Raw genomic sequence first — 12,508 nt, 5'->3', positions numbered from 1 at the left:
TTCCATGGATTTTTTGTTAAAGGGAGGCCATGAATAAATTTAAGACCTTGGCCTCTGGTCTCTTTGGAGCCCTGGCTTTGTCCTCTGGCTGTGTGGGGGTCGCCGTGGTTCCAATTCCCTCCCTCTCGGCCCTCTCTGGCCCAAGTCAGATATTCTGAGCAGTGAGAACAGCCACATTCCCATGGCCCAGCTTGGTCCCCAGGGCCTTAGCCCCCTTCCTGGACTTCGTGCTCCACCTCCCTCCCCCACCCCGCCCTGAATATCTTTGTAACAAATGTGTTCCTGTGTGGGCTCTAAGCTGACTTCATACTTCCCCAGGTCAAGGTCTTCCCTCCTCCTTCCTATTCCAGAGTGGAGAGGACACTGCCAAACTGGTTCCAGACTTTCATCTGGTCCAGAGATATTCTGCTGCTCAGCTCCTCTGGCCACAGTTACCAGCTGGCCAAAGGCTCTCCCTCTCCGGGATTTCACAGACCCATGGCCAGTGGCCCTGGATCTCATGTTTTCTGGAGGCCAGCTCTTTCAACACTCTTCCCAGCCTGTTTCCACCCTGGCAGAACAGAACAGGTAGACCCATGTCTAGAAGGGGCCGGCTCCCGCACCCGGGGGAAGAAAGCCCGGGCTCACTTTCTGGAGCACCTCCTGTCCGACTGGCTGAAAAGGGAGGCTTTCTCCAAAGGAACCGGAGGCCAAGCCCCTTTCCTGCTCAGCTCAGCTGCAACCCTGTATTATGAAATAATGAGTACAATTTGGCACCTGGAGGGAAAAGGGCTCCCTTTCAAGATCGTATAATCTACAAAAAATTAGAGGAAGAAATGTTTTAGTAATCGTGGAATCTAACCCCTTATTGACAGATGTAGAAACAGGTCTGAAATTATGGAGGCTTTCACTTGCTCGAAATCAATCTAAACAGTTTCTGACTTCCCCAAAGAGCCCCATTTGCGTCCAAAAGGATATCTGCGGAATGAATGCACCTGCCCTTGGGGCAGAGCCAGGACTAGAACCTGGGTCTGTGCCTCCGGGCTCACAGCCTTTCTGCCCCAGGCTCTCTGCCTCCAGGGCCTGCGCCTGTCAAGACTGCTTGGCTTCCTCCTGGGCGCTCAGGTGCTGGGGCAGGGGCAGGTGGGTGATCTGTTAGACAGTGAGTCCTAGGGGCTGCCTGGCATTGTGTGTCCTCCAGATGGCAGCCCGCTAAGTCCGCCAGGGCTGGGGGGCAGGGGAGCATGTGCTGATTTATGGCGGATCCAGGTGGGCTGGCTCACTTAAGGTTCTGGAAGCTTCCAGAGCCTAAGGAACTGCTCTTTCTTCCCTCCCTCTCCCTGCCACGCCCTCCAAGTCAATATATTGGAGCAGGCTCTCCACTCACTAGGGTACCCACCTTGGGGACCCACCCATTTGGAAGGGACATTCAGTCCCCAGAGGACTGCTGGCAAGAGAGAAAAGCAGGCAAGAGACGGGGGATGGGAGTGTGCATCACAAATCCTGGCTGAGCTGCCGGAAGGCCTCGGCCACCCCTGGGTGTGTGTCCGCTTCTGAGCCTGTCTTCTCACCTACACGACGTCCTGAGTGGTGTTCCCTCAAGGCCTCTCTGGCTCCGAGAAATCTAGGATTCTCTTCTTCCTCACCCTAGTGTCCCCATCGATTAACGTCTCGCAGGTACTTAAAACAGTTCACTGAACCACTGAGTAAAACGGATCCTCCGTCAGTCCAAAGACACAGAGGCCGGGAAGGCCATGCCCCCCTCTGGTATCGACCACCTGAGGGACAGAAGCCACCGGTCTCTGAAAGCCCAGCAATGCAGGAGCCCTTTGCAAACCGGCTTTCTCTCCCAGAGGCACTGATGGGGCTGCAGGAGCCAAGGGAAGCAGGAAAATGTGCCTCAAGGAGAGAGGGTGGCCGGACCCCCAAGAGGAGCAGATGTCCAGACTCGTACCGTCCTACTGCCCAGCTCCCCTCCTGCCCGCTCTTTCTGGCTTCCCTCTCCTCCGCGCCTTGTCTCCACTCTGCATCCTCTCCCTGCCCTCTCCCAGCACCTCTGCTCTCTTGCTCAGCCATAGCCTGTCTCCTTCCTTTGTAGGGCCTCTGAGGCTTCTGCCGGATCCCGTCAGCCAGGAAGACTCAGGGGCTGAGAGGAGACCGCCGGCTCGGCCCAGGAGCCTCGGGCTTTCTCAGGGTCAGGGCAGGGAGAGAGCAGCAGAGGGATTGAATCTCTCGTCTGTGCTCTTGAGTTGAGTACTAGGAAAGGGACTCCTCTTTGTGGGAATCTGGAAGTGCATTTCTCGATACCTTCTTCCACAGGGTTCCTGGGGAGATGCCTTCCTTCTGGCCCTCCTCAGCCTTCCCCAACACACACTCCCGGGCACAGACCTAGATGAGGCAGAAAACTGCCCTCTCTCTTCCCGCTTGAGACCTATTTAGAAGTGGTGTGCGCGTGCGTGTGTGTGTGTGTGTGTGTTATGGCTGATGTGTGTGAGAGCGTACACAGGGCGCTGTGCATGGCACTGAGGGTGCTGTGTTCCCTTGTGGTCAATGTACGGTGCATTTGGGGTGGACGTGGTCTATCTGTGGTATGATATACGTGTATGTGTCGTGTGTGGATGGAGTGTGTGGCACGACAGAACGCGTGGTGTTTGTGTGCGCAAGGGTGTGTAATGTGGTAGGTACGTATATGTGGGGTGTTAGGGGCACATTTGTGACGTGTGGCGGGGAGGACTGGAGTGGGTACGCAGCCACCTCAGTCCCACGTGGGAGCTAGCTGTCCAGGGTCACCCAGTCAGAGAAGCCAGGGATAACCAGTATCCAGGCAACCATGTTGGGGGGAGGGGAGGAGATATGGAGGTGAGGAATGGGCAGGAAAAGGAAGGGAGGCTGGGAATTGAAGAGGAGTTTCCATGGCAACTACCAGGGAGGTCACGTGCAAAAGGCTAAGTTGCAGAAACAGATACACACAACCACACATACACAATATGAAGGCGCGGGGCCCCCAGAGTGGGGTTCCTTGCACAGAGGGCATGGGCTGCCCACTGGCCCATCTCCAAACCTGGAAATCCGGGCCCAGCTAGAGAGCACAACACCCAGGAGACAAAGGAAGTGGAAACAGAGGCCACGTTGGTGGGCAGAAAGCTCCATAGCCAGCCCCTCCTCCCCGGTGTCTGGGGGTTGGCAGTAGGGGCCTGACCAGGCCCACTCTCCAGCACAGCTGCTCCCACCCTCGGGTGCCTTCTCTAACAGCCACCACTTGTAAGAGCCAGCAGCAAGCGCCAGGAGATGGGGCTGCTCTTCCAACTGTCCATGGAAGCCCAGCCAGACACAATGGGGGAGGCTCTGCCAGGGCCAGCCCTGCTGGGGAAAGGGGATAGGCATGGGGAAAGGGGAGACAGGGGGATCAGGGAGGCCCCCTGGAAGAAAACAGGACTGGATAAACAAGAAGGAGAAGAAAAACCAAAAACAACAACAAAAAACCCCAATGCAGACATTCTCATGAATCCCATGCTGGGAAGCCCAGCCCTTCTTTACCTCCCCCCCACCATCCCCTTGCCCACCGCCCAGCCCCAGCTCCCATGCCCCCCAAGCACCAAACCAGCCGCCCCATTTTGTATTGCTGGTGTGTCTACACTCGCGCATCCAGCGACCTCTCCGTCTTCACATGCCCACGCTCCACTCCAGTGTCCACAGCCTCCCAGTAACAAAGGGGAAACTCCCGCTGGATACAGGGTGGGAGCTGCCCCTTGCCTTGCTCCAAAACGCCGTAGCCCCGAGCTCGGCCACCGGCTTCGCCCCCACCACCGCGGCCGGCCTCCCCACCGAGGCCGCGCTCCTCTTCCGACGCCCACCTCCGCGTTCACAGCCCCCGGCGCGTTTCCGCCGCCCGGGCCGCCTCGGGCCCTAGAGGGCCGCTCACACCCACCGAAACAAACAACACCCGGCCGCTGCCCGCGCCGCGGTCGCTCCCCACCCCGGCCTCGCGCCCTCCTCCTCGGAAGACGCGCCCAACTTTGCCTCCCGCGCCGCCGCTTACCTGCAGAGCGCGAGCCCCTCGGAGACGATCCCCGGAGGACGCGCGGAGTCCGAGGAGCCTGGGAGCGGCGGGGCTGGGGGCAGGGCGGTGGGCGAGGCTCTCGCGTGTTTCCCGCCTCCCCTCCTGCGCAGGGCTGGGGCGGGCGGGAGCTGCGCGGCCGGCGGGGGTGGGAGAGGGGGGCGGGGCTCGGCCGGGCCGGGGCTCGGGGACCGGCCGCCGCGGTGTCACCGGCTGGCGTCGCGCGAGCAGCCCCTCTGCGCCCCGCTCCTCGAGGGGTGAGGGCGGGCGCCTCTCCTAGGGCGGGCCCGCTCCCGAAGCAACAGGAGACTGCCGCCGAGGGGGCGGGCCCGCGCCCGGGATCTGCCCGCAGCTGCTGCTTTTTGGTTTTCCTTTGGGAAGGCAGCGAGACGAACACAATGACAGAGCTAGTGTCTCTCTGAAATAGTAAACTGAGGGGAACGGGAAAATAACCGAGCACCAGACACAGCAACCCACGTTAATTGGGAGCCTTGGCAATTAAGGGAAATGTGTACCCAAAGCATGAATGGCTGTGTCGTGGGCGCCTGAGCGCGATCGGGTTGTAGTTGTCATTTCCAGCTAGAGCCAGGTGGGGGGCGCGGGGCGGGGCGCTCACCCGACTCACAGGTGTGCTGCCCAGAATCCCCTTTCCAGGGCCCCTCGTCCTGGCCCTGCTGGGTGGCAATCCCTCCGCCACCCCAACCTCAGGCTCTAGATTTAAGAGGACGGCTAAATTTTGAGATGTAAATCCTGGCTCTGCGGGGGTCTACCTGTGACGTAACCTTGAGCCAATGGCTAAGGAAGATGTTGCACCTCAGTTTCCTTCCCGGTAACAATGGCTGTGGGAACACTCACCTTCCAGGAGGCTGAGCCCAGGTAACAATGGCTGTGGGAACACTCACCTTCCAGGAGGCTGAGCCCAGGTAACAATGGCTGTGGGAACACTCACCTTCCAGGAGGCTGAGCCCAGGAGCCCGGAGGGAGTACTCTGCAAACCTGAGGCCACGAAGAGCAGAAAGGCATGTAGGAAGGGGCCGAGTCAGGCACTGGCAGAGACCACAGAAACACAGCAAGGGCTGGCCATTCGTTGGTAGCCAGGAAGCCATGCTGCCTGCCACAAGGCTGCCCAGCCTGAGCCGGGTTGGGAGTAGACAGGCTGAGGGGTGTTTCCCGGGAGACACTGTCCCCACTTAGGCAGGGCCACAGAGACTTCCTTAAAGACCCCCAATCCTGGGATGAGAGGTACAGCTGGGAAGGGATCCAGACCTACCTCTAACACCCCCAACCCTCAGCCTCAATATTTTTATTTGCAAAAGGAAGGAGACTAGAGAATTCTAAAGCCATTTCAAGCCCTCACCTAGATGATTTTATTATTTTAACAAATGATCAAGTCTCAAAACCCTGAGGCAGGACATATTCATGAATTCAAAAAGGCTTTGCATAGATTTGGAAGCCCTAAGTGGTCACTGAGAACAAGTGGGTAGCTTCCCCCACCCAAAGGAGACTGATGGGACGACAGTTCTGACCAACTGAGCACAGGACCTTGGACAAAGTGGTCATGGTTCTGAGACAGTCCCCAAGATCTGTGGGTACCTCTGAAGGCTAAAGCTCTAAGCCTGGCTCCAGTCTCACTGATCCACGGGACTCGACACAGACCGAGTCACTTTCTGTCCCTGCCTTTTCCTCTACAAGTGAAGACTTGGTGACAGCTGTCCTCCCTCTTCTTTTGCTCTAGCGCAGGTGAAAGTGATAAAACCACACCACTTGGTAGGCCCATGTCCTTGGACAAGCAGAGTAATCCCTCCCAGATGAGCTTGAGTATTGCCTTTTGGCCATTTCTCTGTGCTATTCTTTGGAATTCCTCCTGGTTGGGGACACACCAACACACCAAAGCCTGTTTGGGAAAAAAAGGAACTCCAAAGCCAAGTCGCCCAGAGTAGCAGCCCCTTTCCTGCCACAGAATTGCAAGGTGTTTGGCCAAATTACTTCCTGGGAGCAGCTGTTGGCTCTGCTGACCAGTATAAGGGCCAAGGAGGGAGAACAGGACCTACGATCACTAGAGGAAGGCCCATGGCTTGCCTCTCAAATCGTGCTTCTTTACAGCTCCCCCGGGAGCACTGAAGTTCAAGAAGTCTGGGTTGGCACTGCCATGAAGTCCACACAAGTTTGTTTTAGAAAGAGTAGCACCCCCCTTCTTGGGGAAGAAGAAGCACATCTAGCCCCCGTGAAATGCTGGTGTGGGTGGGAAAGGGTCTCCAGCTGCTCCCCATTCTTTCAGTCCTTTGCTGATGTGGGGAGCCCCTCTGCACGGAGCCCTGGGCCACATTCCAGGATACAACAGTGAAAGGAAAGGCTAACAGGCAAGATGGATATTTATCAGCTAGTCCTACAAAAAAGTTTTAATTAGGGGCGCCTGAGTGGCTCAGTGGGTTAAAGCCTCTGCCTTCGGCTCAGGTCATGATCTCAGGGTCCTGGGATCGAGCCCCGCGTCTGGACTCTCTGCTCAGCAGGGAGCCTGTTTCCCTTCCTCTCTTTCTCTGCCTGCCTCTCTGCCTACTTGTAATCTCTGTCAAATGAATAAATAAAATATTTTTTTTAAAGTTTTAATTAAAACTTGGTTCAGAGTCCTGAGGATGTAGCATTTGAAAAGCGAGCCAAATAGTCAAGAAGTGTTAAAGGGATGAGGTGAAGGAGCCAGGAATTGGAGTGACAGGCAGGATTGGGAAATGAATCCAACGTAGGAACAGAAGCCACACGTGCAAAGGCCCTGAGGCCCAAGGAGCATGGCATGAAAGGAGCCACTGTGGCCCTTGAGCAGGGGAGACAGGCTGGAGTAGGAAAAAATGCCAGACCAGGCAGGCCTGGTAGATCCTGGGTGAGTCCAGCTCTTATCCTCAGGACAATGGGAAGCCACTGAAGGGCATTAGGAAGACGGTTGCAAGCAAGAACTGGGGAGTGCTGGCTTACATTGTAGGAGGACCCAACAGTGATGGCTCAGGGGCTATGAGGAGATCAATGGTAATGTGAAGGTACGACATGAACCTGGCCCCCAGATGAGGAGAACATGGCTTCTCTAAAGGCCCTGGGAGTAAAGAGAGAGAGAGAACGAGCGAGCTGGGGCAGGGGTGCACAGCCATGGTGGAAATAGGACAAGAAAGGCTAGCAACTGTTTCTAAAACGCTCCCCACATGTCCAGAATTGGAGCCATGAAAAGACCTAGGGCTTAGAAGGACAGCCTAACTGTTGGGAGCACAAGGGACAGCTCGATGCTTTAAAGCTTGTGCTGAGCTCAGTAACTCACAACTGTGCTACTAAATACTAAAACCCCGTGTGGGGAGCCCTTGCCTTGTCGCCAGGCACTGTGGCAAAAATAGTCTGCCAGCATGTCAGCGCCCGGGGCACGGAGCGGCGGCCAGACTAACTGGAAGTAGAGGGCCAGCAGGGAAAATTAACAGGCAAGACCTCGAGTCGGGGGAAAGACCCACCTCTCCTAGCAGGTAACCCTCCAACGAGGCTTTTGGGGTACCGTTTCACCCTGCAGTGCCTCCCGAGGAATCAGAGCAGCTCCTACCCACCAGCTGCTACTTTCAGTCCATTCACACTCACGTTGTACAAGTTCGAATGCACCTTCACCCCTCGGCCGAATGCAGAGCCCCTGAGCCCCAGGACAGAACCGTTTCCTAAATCCTTGGCTGAAAGTGCCTGGTCACTTCCAAACTTCTCCTTGAACCTGGTCTCTTCCGCCCTCCCTCACCTGGGCTTCTCCCTCAAACGGCTTGTCCAGGGCCCTTTGTCGCTTTACCCAGTTCCTGGACCATCCAATCCACAGCCATGTTTCACCATCCACTTAGGGCTGATGGCCCCGCCCTCTCCAGCCTGGTCCTCACCCCCAGAGAGACCCAGAGGAGTAATGCCCCGGGACCCAGCACTGCTCATGCTGAATCCATCATCCAACTGTCCTCACATATCAAAGGTGCTTCCCCTCCTGGGTCTTTCCTGAGTTCCTAAATGGCACTGCCGCCCCTCCCCCCCCACCAGTCACTCACCCAGGAAAGCATGTACCGTCCTCACTCCCCTCCCGCCCAGTGCTTCTGTTCCAGATCAGGCTTCTCTGCTGCCAGACTCCTGCTGGAGACTCTGCCTCAGTCTCCCCACCCCCAGGCTATCAACTCTCTGGTATTTTCTGCAGCTCAGATGTGACTCAAACCTTCAGCCGCTCCGTGTTTTCTACATCCTATAGTCCGACTTCTTAACATGACATTCCGTATTTACAACCCAACACACCTCTTGGCTTCATCTCTTGACCCCACTCTTTGCTCGGCCTTCCCCATCCCATTCCCACCCCTGCCAGCCCAATCCTTGGAAATGCTGTCTCCCAGCCCAAGAGGGCCACTCACAATGATTCGAATATGCTGCCTGCTTGCTGCCCCCGATCTTTGCTCATATAGTTTCTCTGCTTCAAACATCTCCTAATTCCCTTCTTGTAAGAATCCTCCCTACTCTGTAAAGCTAAATTCAAACATCACTTTATTGAAATTAAGGCTGTCTTCTCCATGCTGTCATGACCGGTGTCAAGCCTCTACATTTATAACGGTGCACATCATCATCTGGCTTTTACTATGCATCACTACCTGTGTGCGGCCCTAATGGAATGGGAAGTCCTTGGGGGCAGCCTGGCCTCTCACTCCATATGTAGACCCCAGTGTCTCACCTGGTGACCTGTCTGTAGCTAGTGGCCTGTAGCTCACAAGACCCAGCATGATCATGTCCTAGCCAACCTCTCCAGATTCATCGTGAACACATTTTTTTCTTGCTCTCTCTGCAATCTGTCAGTTTCACCAAAGCCTTCAGAACCGTCTCCCCACACACTGGTACCCCGGCGCCTGCATACCTGTGTGCGATGCACTTGCTTTGTTCTGTCTTCCCCAGAAGAAAGGATGGAGGAGCAGTGCTGTTGAGCTCACAGGTAGAGGTGAGGGGTGTGGTGAGCCTCACGGGGCTCTGGGGCCAGACCACCTGCAGGGAAAGAGAAGAAGACCCTGATACCGACATGGGGGGTTGAAAAGCAGGACGTCTCTGATGGTGGAGGGAGCCATGGGGACTAGGTGGATGGCAGACACTGCTGGTTCCCTAGATCAGCTTGGTTTTCTTTTCCTTTTCTATCCTTTCGCTAACCAAGCTACAATGTGCTCTGTCTAAAATCCACCCATTCTCCAGATTTACTAGCGGGGTCTATGTGGCCCAGCTCTGGCCAAGAAGATGGCAACAGGATTCTATTGAGTAAGAATTCTAAAAAAGACACATGATTTTGCCCTTTGCACTTTTCTTCTCCCTCTTCCTCATCCTCCCCTTCCGTTTCCTCCTCTTCTCCCTCCTACTTTTCCTCCTCTTCCTCCTCATCCTTTTTTTGGGTCAGAAATATGAATGTGACGCCTGAAGGTAAAGTGGCCATCTTGCATTCCAGATTTCTTGTCACCTGAGAAAATTCAGCTTGCGCTACAGAAATGCCCTGTAACTGGTTTTCTGTCCCATGCAGCCAACACAGTCCTGACTGGTACAAATAGGACGGAGCAGCTAGAGAGGATAGCCTTGCATCATGAGAAAGCAGAAATTCAGCATGGGCAAAGCTTGCCGGCCTAGAAGACCCCTACCTGCCGCTTAACCCTAGCACACACCTGACACGTGCCAACCCCAGCACCTCTCTTCCTGGACCTGGTCCCCCCAAGTCCCCCCTCCCCACTGACTTAGCCACCTTTATAGCAGGATCTGGATTTTGGGAAGGGAGGAAAGCAAATGCAGGCAGAGTGGGGGAGGTCTGAAATAAAATTTCACCCTGTCTTCCCACAGGAAAACTATAACATATGTCAGGAAACGAGGCATGCCAGAGCATGCATGAGATTTGCTCCTAAGTGAAAAATCCACCCCAGTCCCATCAGTCTAGAGAACTAATCCCGCCTGATTAACTTAAACTTGCCATGTAAGTGTGAAGCATCACCTCGAGGTGCCGATCTCTAATTATGAGCTTGCCCCTTCCAGAGCTGCTGGTTGTCCAAATCGAGCACATGACCACTCCTCCCCCTGCCTTTCCACTCCGCAAATGTGCACCCATTTGTCTTTTCCCAGTGAATGCAAATGGGAGAAAACGAGCAATGTTGCCCTTTGGAGATAATGACGTTGGAAATTCAATACATAATGGCTCCCTAGACAAGACCAGAATAGCTTCGTGTTTCTGCTTTCCCCATGCACGGAGAAGCTGACAGCCTGTTAGCATAAGCAGGCGTCTGAACTCCCCACCCCTCCCTGAGCGCCTGGAGCCAACGTTTATGGGGAGAGGCACCTGTTTATCATCATATACTCTCTTCCAACCCACTGGATCCAGGCTCAGAACAGAGGCTGTCGCTGAGTTTGTGAGCCAGAAGAGCCACAGGGACCCAGCCGTCACCTCTATTCAGTCTCTCGACCAGCCCTGCACCCAGACAATAACCCACTAGCCCAGCCACACTTCCAGGCAAGAAAGACTTGAATCCACTTTTTTCTCTTTTGTATCCCCCACTCCCACCCACATCGAAAAGACCAAGCTAGAGTTGAGGGGAGCAATAAAAATGATCTGGGCTGGCTGGTGGCTGAACTTTATAGGGGAGTCTTGTGTGAAGCCTGAAACTACCTGCTGTGAGGGGAGAACAACTTCCATGCAGGGCAAACTCAGCACCTGTGCACAAAGCTGTGCTTCTCCCAAGGAGCGGACAGCAGCAGCCAGACGCCCGGCATCCTGGGGCTGTGCCTGGCCCGTCTTGGGACGGGGGCTCATTTCTGACCATAATGGGCTTCCAAGAGGGACTCCAGGCAGGCCTGAAGACCCCTTGCAGCTGTGGGGACACTGCCTCTCTTGTCTGTTGATAGTGGACTCTTGGGTTCATTGACTTCTCCATCTACCTCCATCCTCCTACCATTCCGTTCTCTCTTTGATGCTATTGTATATGTAATTGCCTCTCAGACCAGAAGCCTGTTTGATGTCCACCATTTAAAGCATTATCTCTATTGATTTTCGTTTTTTAGGTCTTGTGTGGAACCTTAGTTGTGGCTGGTGGGAGGTGAAGGGCATAAAACCCTCACACCTCTCTAATTCACTCTAATATTAATATTCACTCTAATATTAAGCATTTATATAGCCCTTGAACACAACTCCTTCCCAGCACATTGTTAGCTCAGAACCTTCAGCTCCCAAATCAGCAGGCGGGGTGCCATGACTTGACCCAGGCAATCACCTAAGTGGGTTGCTCTTGGATGGTGCGTAACTTGAAGACAGGAAGAATATCCAGTTTATGTTTTCTTGTTTGTTTGTTTTGTTCCAGGGGTGGTTTTAGGGTTTTTTTTTCTTTTTCTTTTATGCTTCCAACACCTGGTCCCTAACACTTGCCAGTGTAATTGGTGGATAATCAGTATTTACTAATGCAAAAGATTAGAGTGATATTGACAGAGAAAACAACGTGCCTCAAGAACAAGAGCCCCCCCCCCCCCGCCCCCCGCCCCGCCCCGCCCCTGACCAGCACTAAGAGGCCGTCTGATGCTGCCTGGGCTGGCAGGCAAGCGAGAGGCAGAGATGGAAAGCAGGCTTCCAGGGACACGGGCCACAGCAGATGCATCTGGAGATTACTCTTAACTTACGGTAAGTTGTGCCTCCAGAGATGGCCTCAGCAGTGTCTCCCATCCCCCGGGCTCTTCTGCCATGCCTACCACTGCGAGGTGGCACTTGTCTCTCCTCCCCACAATACGGGCTGGCCACAGCACTTACTCTGAGCAACAGAAAGGGGCAGAACAATCACCGTATAACTTTTTAGATGGGTTCTGCAAAGAGCTGCAGCTTCTGCCTTCAATGTTTTGAACACCACCGTTTGGAAGCCAGCCGCCTTAGAGGAAGTCAGACCACTCTGCTGGAGAGATAGAGAGAACGCGGAGAAAGGATAGAAGCCACCTCGGACATTCCCATGCTGGATGAGCTCCTCCTGCTCAGATCTGGAGCAAATAAAATGGTGGCTGTTTTTTTTACACCATTAAGTTTGGAAGCATTTGATTTTGTGCCATAGATGACTCGAGCAAGGTGATCCGGCCCACCCCAGACCCATGAATCCAATGCTCCAGGAACAGGACCTGGATGTCGGCTTTTTAACAGAACCTGCCTGGGACAGGGAAAGAGCTGAGCCTCCCAGTGACTTCTCCCGTGGATGGTTTCATTCGTGGCTGGCAGACTCAGTGGGTCTGAAGCCCTGGACCGCACAGTGCGTCGGAGCTGTAGGAACCTGGGCCAGGGACACACACGACAAGAGAGATAAGCCCACATCTTAGAAGAAACAGGGTACCACAGAGCTCTGTGTGCAGAGCCCCGAACAGAGCCACGGGACATCTGAACCGGATGAAGACTTAGAGGACGTTTGGCAAACTGGGAGCCCACGGCCCAGAGGGGGGACCTGACTG

The 12,508-nt window shown here is 54.8% G+C and overlaps 1 protein-coding gene across 3 annotated transcripts in view; it reads right to left on the bottom strand.

The window, feature by feature from the left end:
• Positions 1-4,275, bottom strand: part of LOC308351828 (FXYD domain-containing ion transport regulator 6) — a 29,787-nt gene extending 25,512 nt beyond the window's left edge. Inside the window, exon 1 of one of the 3 annotated variants that reach the window (XR_013967610.1) lies at positions 4,019-4,147. The gene's annotated coding sequence lies outside the window, so the exon portion shown is untranslated. Of the gene's footprint in view, positions 1-4,018 lie in introns of all 3 variants that reach the window. The other 2 variants (XM_080817768.1, XM_080817769.1) reach the window with 2 other exon arrangements.
• Between the last annotated feature and the right edge of the window lie 8,233 nt (positions 4,276-12,508).

Source organism: Martes martes (genome assembly GCF_963455335.1).
Source record: "Martes martes genome assembly, chromosome: 10".
Classification (NCBI taxonomy): Eukaryota; Metazoa; Chordata; class Mammalia; order Carnivora; family Mustelidae; genus Martes; species Martes martes.
Note: the sequence above shows the minus strand (reverse complement) of the source record. Positions and strands in the feature narration are given on the sequence as shown.